Here is a 6954-nt window from a genome sequence, read left to right as displayed (position 1 = left end):
CCACTTAGTATGATAATCTCTAGGTCCATCCGTGTTGCTGCAAATGGCATTATTTCATTCTTTTTTATGGCTGAGGAATAGTCCATTGTATATATGTACCACATTTTCTTTATCCATTCCTCTGTTGATGGACATTTAGGTTGCTCCCATGTCTTGGCTATTGTAAACAGTGCTGTAGTGAATATTGGGGTGCATGCATCTTTTTTTTTTTTTTTTTTTTTTTTTTGCGGTACGCGGGCCTATCACTGTTGTGGCCTCTCCCGTTGTGGAGCACAGGCTCCGGACGCGCAGGCTCAGCGGCCATGGCTCACGGGCCCAGCCGCTCCGCGGCACGTGGGATCTTCCCGGACCGGGGCACGAACCCGCGTCCCCTGCATCGGCAGGCGGACTCTCAACCACTGTGCCACCAGGGAAGCCCCCCTCACTGTAGTTTTGATTTGCATTTCTCTAGTAATTAGCAACGTTGAGCATCTGATTTTCTCAGTCTTGAAGGCTGAAAGTCATCGAGGTTAAGTTGTCCAGTATCAAAGCCTGCAAGTGGCTGAAACAGAATTAGAACTTTGTTCCTCAACTGATGCCACATTGCAAACAAATTCACTGAAGCTCAGATTGAACTTGTAATTTTCTTGTATTTAGTATCATGTACAAACTGAAAAAGAGATCTCCTTGCCTACAGTTGTTAAAAATTTAGCTTTAACATAAACTTCATTAATTTCTGTAGGTATATCTTTTCTAAATTATATTCTTTGGAAAACTATTCCAGAAGATTTTAAAATAATTTTTATATGAAAAATGGTCCCATGGCCAAATAATTTTTAGAAACACTAGTTTATATGAAGATAAATAAGCTATTTGAATGCAGAGCTTCTTAGTCTTTAAAATGCTAATGTGCATTGAACATCTGCAGGAAGTGAATGTTTTCAGACTATTTTATCGTGGAGGGGCTGTTATGAAGCACCTAGTAATATCTCAATGAACTAATTTATATAGAGCACAGTTTTGGAAATGTTGCTTAACTATTTCAGTTCCTGTGAGCTACTACCCAGGTGCATTCAATGCAACGGGTTTACGATGCTTCCGTGAGAATGCACTCTGGTTACTGCTTACAGCAAAATATTTTCTTTCCTGTGCTGCCCCAATTTGAAGGAACTCCTATAACTCGAATTTAGGTGGTCAAATATAATATACAGGGTGAGTGACATTTAGCTTTCCCTCCAATATTTAGAAATCCCTTAGTTTTGATGTGTAGGTTGTACTTACAAATATATCTATCTCTTTTATTCCTTCTTACTCATTTTCAGTAGCTGGGAATAAAGAAGAGACAAAGATATGTCCATTTTCTTCTTCTTTGTTTTTGGCTGTTTAACTGTTTCTCATCTCTGTGCAGCTTGGTCTTTGCTATCTGATTCGAGAGTCATTCAAGTAGGACTATCCTGGTCTCATAGGTAACATCACAGTTTACTTCGAGAACAAACACTTATATCTTTGGCTTGTAAATGAGCCTTCTGTTCATCAGTGGTACCTAGCTTGGGCTGTGGTGTAATTTAACAACAGAAGAGAGGAATGTACAGGAGACATTTCCAAAATGTACTACATCCTTTTCTTGGGTTCCTACTCTCTGGGGATCCCGGTTAGCTTGGAAAGTCTTACTTTCAAAAAACATTTTTTCACTCTGCAGAGTTTCTCCAACCACAAGGTCAGCAGAACCTAAGATGGTGCCCTGAATTACCGTTCATTTATTTCCATTCTGTTACACGTTTTCTACAAGTTAAGAGTTCCTTGGGGCTAATACTGTTTGTTAGAGCAAGTTGGGTCATTGTTTCTGGGCAGATTTCATTTTCCATTTCTCCAGGCTCTTCTTCAGGAAGCGTGACAGCTTCTGCCCCCCCTGGTTTTTCCTCTTGTGCTCCCGTGTCATGGTGTCCTGTGGTTGTGCGTTGTGTGCCACCTGAGAAGCGACACCTGGGCACAGCATACTGGGACCCTAGGGCCTGGGGAGATTTCCACAGGTCCATGTGCTTTCCCTTGCACGCATCTTCCAGGAATCAAACCCACAATGTGTTACTGGTAGGAAACCTCTGTTCATCCTCCTCAAGAAATATATGCAAAAGCTGGCAGTCTCTTCTCTCCCTCACATTTTAAGAGTGATTCACACTAAGGTGGTGAGGACTGGATATGGTCACCATGGGCTGACACCTTTCTAGAAATGGTAACTGTTGGCAAGACCCCAGCAAGGTTTCGATGAAGCAGCCCCTTATTGGCAGGAACTTCAGGCAGCATGGATGTGGCCTCGGACTCGGTCAGCTGGTCCTGTTGGCAAAGCTCCCACTGGCAGCAGCTTTCAGCCGACTAGCTCCTAGCCAGGTCCTCTCAGTGGTAGAGGGCGACAATGCTGAGAGTCACCACAATTCCTTCAGAAAAGTTCCTCCAAGTCCTGTGAAGTCATATTGGCAAAGCAAGTCTATGCTAGCCTACTCTCCTGTCCTACTCAGTTCCCTTTCATTCATAAAACTGTCCAGTTTTTGAGCTGGAAAAAAAAGAAGTCTCTAAGCTCAACTCCTTATTTAGTAACTGTGAGATATGGACCTCAGAGAAGTGTCCTGATTGCTCAGTGTTACGTAAGGAATCAGGGCTCAACCAAGACTGGGAGCCTTTTACCTGCCCCTCCCCCCGCAACTCCAACCAAGTCCAAGGCCATTTCTACCAGTTGCACTGCCTCAGAACGCCCTGAATGTGAGCCCTGCCGCATCAGTTAGGGTTCTTTGCAGTAAGCAAAGGAAAATGACTTTGACTAAGTCAAACAAGGGAGAAGACATATCCTGGAGATATAATGGCTTGCTTAGAGAATTAAACGAAGATTTGAAAAATCAGGCCTTAGGACAGACAAAACTTGAGAAGCTACAGGGACTTCACCTCAGAAATCTGAGGCCCAAACCTCTGGGTGCTGCTTTTGGACCCTGTGGGTGCCCTCTTGAGAGTGGACATGTCCGGAGAGCATCTGATTAGCTGATCTGAGCTCCTGTCCCCACCTCTACATGTGTGTTTGTGTCTGAGAGAAAGAGAATTTGTATTTTTATTTTGTGAGGGTGAGGAGGGTGCCTTACTGTGGTTGACAACCCCAGCAGAACCATATATACAATGGAATATTAGCCATAAAAAGGAATGAAATGGGGTCCTTTGTAGAGATGTGGATGGACCTAGAGACTGTCATACAGAGTGAAGTAAGTCAGAAAGAGAAAAATGAATATCGTATATTAATACGTATATGTGGAATCTAGAAAAATGGTACAGATGAACCGGTTTGCAAGGCAGAAATAGAGACACAGATGTAGAGAACAAATGTATGGACACCAAGGGGGGAAAGCGGTGGGGGGTTGGTGGTGGGATGAACTGGGAGATTGAGATTGACAGATATACACTAATATGTATAAAATAGGTAACTAGTAAGAACATGCTGTATAGAAAAATAAAATAAAATTCAAAAAAATAGTATATTCAGTAACCCTAAGGTAATGTTTTAATGCTTAATTCTTTGTCTTAGTAAGATTTAGAAAATCTAATAATAAAATTCTTTAAACAAATTTTTTTGGGAATTTCCGCCGCGTTTATGGTTGCATGGTACGTGGGTGTTGCTGTTCACGGACTGGAACGTAACAGGCACCAGAGGATTCCTGCTCTGTCCCCTGGTCCTGGAACTTGCGACCAAAGTTGCATGTCCCCATATCCTTGTTTAATGGAGAGATCTCAACCAAGCTTCGTTGCTGCTAGCCCCAAAAGCATTTGATTTGTCTGTGAGAAGCTGAAAATCATCTTTTAGAAAGTTGCGCTTCGATTCTCTGCCCCCTACCCGCAAATCCCTTAATTATGCTGTAGAAGTTGGGGCTTTTTGAACATCTCTCTCACAATCTGGTGCTGACTTAACTGCATAATGACTTTCTATTTCACTGGTATTCGAAGCTTTCCTAAACTTTGGAAGAGCAACCCATACCTTGGGCTAGGCCCAGGTCACTCTTCTCTCTCTCTCTCTCTCTCTCTAAGATTGTTATGGCCTCAGAAACCAAGAGAAGTGGTTTTCTCTTAAAACAGTGTCTCCACAGAATACTAAAGCAATGAATCTGCTGATAGCCAAAGCCAGATATGTCAGGAAAAAAGATGAGGGCAGTAATAAGCAAGTCTCTGCCGATTCTGCTCACATGTTTGCAGCTGGAGCGTTTAAGAAGAGATAACAGATGAATCCTCTGAGTAAAGAGCACGTCTTGCCACCTGTGAAGAACATTATTCAAGTCCCGACAAAACCTTTGAATTCAGAAGAGTGGGATAAACTTAAGGAAGAATTCAAAGAAAAGGCTAACTTTGAAAATTGGATCATTTCACAGATGGTTAAATGCCATATTTCTGTAGTTGTGGCCAAATCTGTGCTGGCATAGGTAGCTGCAAAAAACAGTGGTATTGTAGGCTATGATTTGCTGGTCAAGTATTTGTATCTCTGTGTTTTTCATAAGCAGACATCGAAATTATTGATGTCTATGAAATCATGAAAGCCAGATACAAGTGTTTAGAAGCTGGAGGGTACACTCTTCTCATCCAGGGATTAATCCATACAGACAGATGGAGAGAGGCCTTGCTGCTGTTAGAGGACATCAAACAAGTCATGATTCCTTAACAAAAGAACTATAGTGACTGTATCCAGGGAGCCCTCTTTCATCAAGATGTAAGTGTAGTTTGGAATTTGTATCAAGAGTTGTTAGGTCATGATATTTTTCCTATGTTGGAAACATTAAAAGCCTTCTTTGATTTTGGAAAAGACATGAAAGATGATCGCATTCAAACAAACTACATGACATTCTATTGTATCTAAGAAATAATCAGCTATATCCTGGGGAGTCATTTGCACACAGTATAAAAGCATGGTTTGAAAGTGTTCCTGGAGAACAATGGAAAGGACAGTTCACCACAGTCCAGCAAAGTCGTCAGTGTTTGGACTGTGGAAAAACTGTAGAGTCTATTCACCTGAGTTCAGAAGAGTATGAATTTCTCAAGGGAAAAAATCATGAGGGATGTGATAGATAGAGGTGACCAATACAAAAAGACAGCACCTCAGGAACTTGAGATTTCAGAACTTTGTAAAATACTGTCCTCCTTTTGATATTGTCATTGATGAGCTCAGTGTTGCCAAAATGTTTTCTAAAGCTCGTGAATCTCAAGTTCTCTTGGATGTGGTCTCTCAGCTAGCCAAGCAGAATCTTCAAGTGCTGGTCCTGGGCTGGAAGCATATGTTAATGCAGAATTCCTGGTGGAGGAAGGATGATATGGAAAATGTGCAAAAGCAAGCCAGCTTTTTTGTTTTTTGCTGACAACATCTCAGAGGATGTTGTTCCTTCTGTATGCCACACTGCACTCAGGGAACCACTGCAAGTTTATCACAAAAGATCTGATGCTGGACCACAAGGCCTGTGTTCCTGATGCCAGGACCCAACACCTGTTATTTAAGTGGCAGCAGGGACATCAGCTAGCAATTGTTTGTAGGCATCCGGGATCAAAAATAACTTTTCAGCATATTCTCATCTTTGACACCCTGGTGCAAACAACTGGAGGCTCGTGGCACATACCTTACAATGACGACCTGGTGGAAAGATATTCCTACGAAGTGCCAACCAAATGGCTTTGCCTTCACCAGAAGACATAGACTCTTACCCCCATGCTAAACTTGTGTTTGGGTGTCCTCCCGGTTGGCATCAGAGCTTTTAAGTTGACGCTTGTTTAGAGTATTGCTTCTATCCTGTTTGTCCTGTTTGGTCCAGTTGGTTTGCATAACAGTAAATTGATTTTTAATAAAAAAAAAATTTTGTGGGGAGGACTTCCCTGGTGGCACAGTGGCTAAGAATCCGCCTGCCAATGCAGGGGACACAGATTCAAGTCCTTGTCTGGGAAGATCCTACATGCCACGGAGCGACTAAGCCCATGCACCACAACTACTGAGCCTGCGCTCTAGAGCCTGCGAGCCACAACTGCTGAGCCTGTGTGCCACAACTACTGAAGCCCACATGCCTAGAGCCCGTGCTCCACAACAAGAGAAGCCACTGCAACGAGAAGCCCGCACACCGAAATGAAGAGTAGCCTCCGCTGGCTGCAAGTAGAGAAAGCCCGTGCACAGCAACGAAGACACAACGCAGCCAAAAATAAATAAATAAATATATATATAAAAAAATTTTTTTTGAAGACAATTTAAAATTGAAAGGAAACAAAGTGCCTGTCTAAAGAAGAATTGGAGTGGGCTGCTTAGAAAATCCTCAGCTATTCTGAATTGCTCTCCTTTAAAGTATATCCCATAGAAGAGATAATACTGACCAACTCTATTAGACCTATCTGAAAATAGGCCATAATTTTTACCTTTTTTCCCTCTGTTTCTAAGACTATATGGAATATTTGAGGAGAAGATTGCCCTCTGCCAAGAGGAATATGAATGGCATGGTAGAGTATTATGTAGGTAACACATTCTATATTAAAGTCTTATATCCCCTTAAATATTTTATAAGTTTCAGTAAAGTGTATTCTTTTGGGAACTGAAACATTATGAAGTACCCAGAAGCAATCCTGCTTGTCAGATCAGAGAGTTGAACATTAACTTTTTGAATGCATTAAATTATCTGTGGAAGCATTTAAACACGGTGGACTTAGAAAATGATAACATGGAAACAAAATGTACGTATTTTGATTTCTTCATTTTTTTATTGAGATAAAATTCACATAACATAAAATTCATCATTTTAAACATTTTAAACATTTAAACTCCTGTGGTTTTTAATATATTCACACTATTGTGCAACTATTGCCACTAATTCTCAAACACTTCTATCACCCCCCAAAATAAACTCTATTCCCAATGCTTCCCACCCCCATCCCCTGGCAACCACAAATTTACTTTCTGTCTCTACGGATTTGCCTAATCTGGAC

General features: G+C 41.6%; 1 pseudogene; it reads left to right on the top strand.

Moving 5' to 3' along the window:
* Window positions 1-3928: 3928 nt before the first annotated feature.
* Window positions 3929-5686, top strand: LOC132530785 (mitochondrial ribonuclease P catalytic subunit-like; annotated as a pseudogene).
* The last annotated feature ends 1268 nt before the right edge of the window (window positions 5687-6954 follow it).

The sequence above is a fragment of the Lagenorhynchus albirostris genome, chromosome 12 (assembly GCF_949774975.1).
Source record: "Lagenorhynchus albirostris chromosome 12, mLagAlb1.1, whole genome shotgun sequence".
In the NCBI taxonomy this organism is placed as follows: domain Eukaryota; kingdom Metazoa; phylum Chordata; class Mammalia; order Artiodactyla; family Delphinidae; genus Lagenorhynchus; species Lagenorhynchus albirostris.
This window is presented reverse-complemented; position numbering and strand designations above follow the sequence as displayed.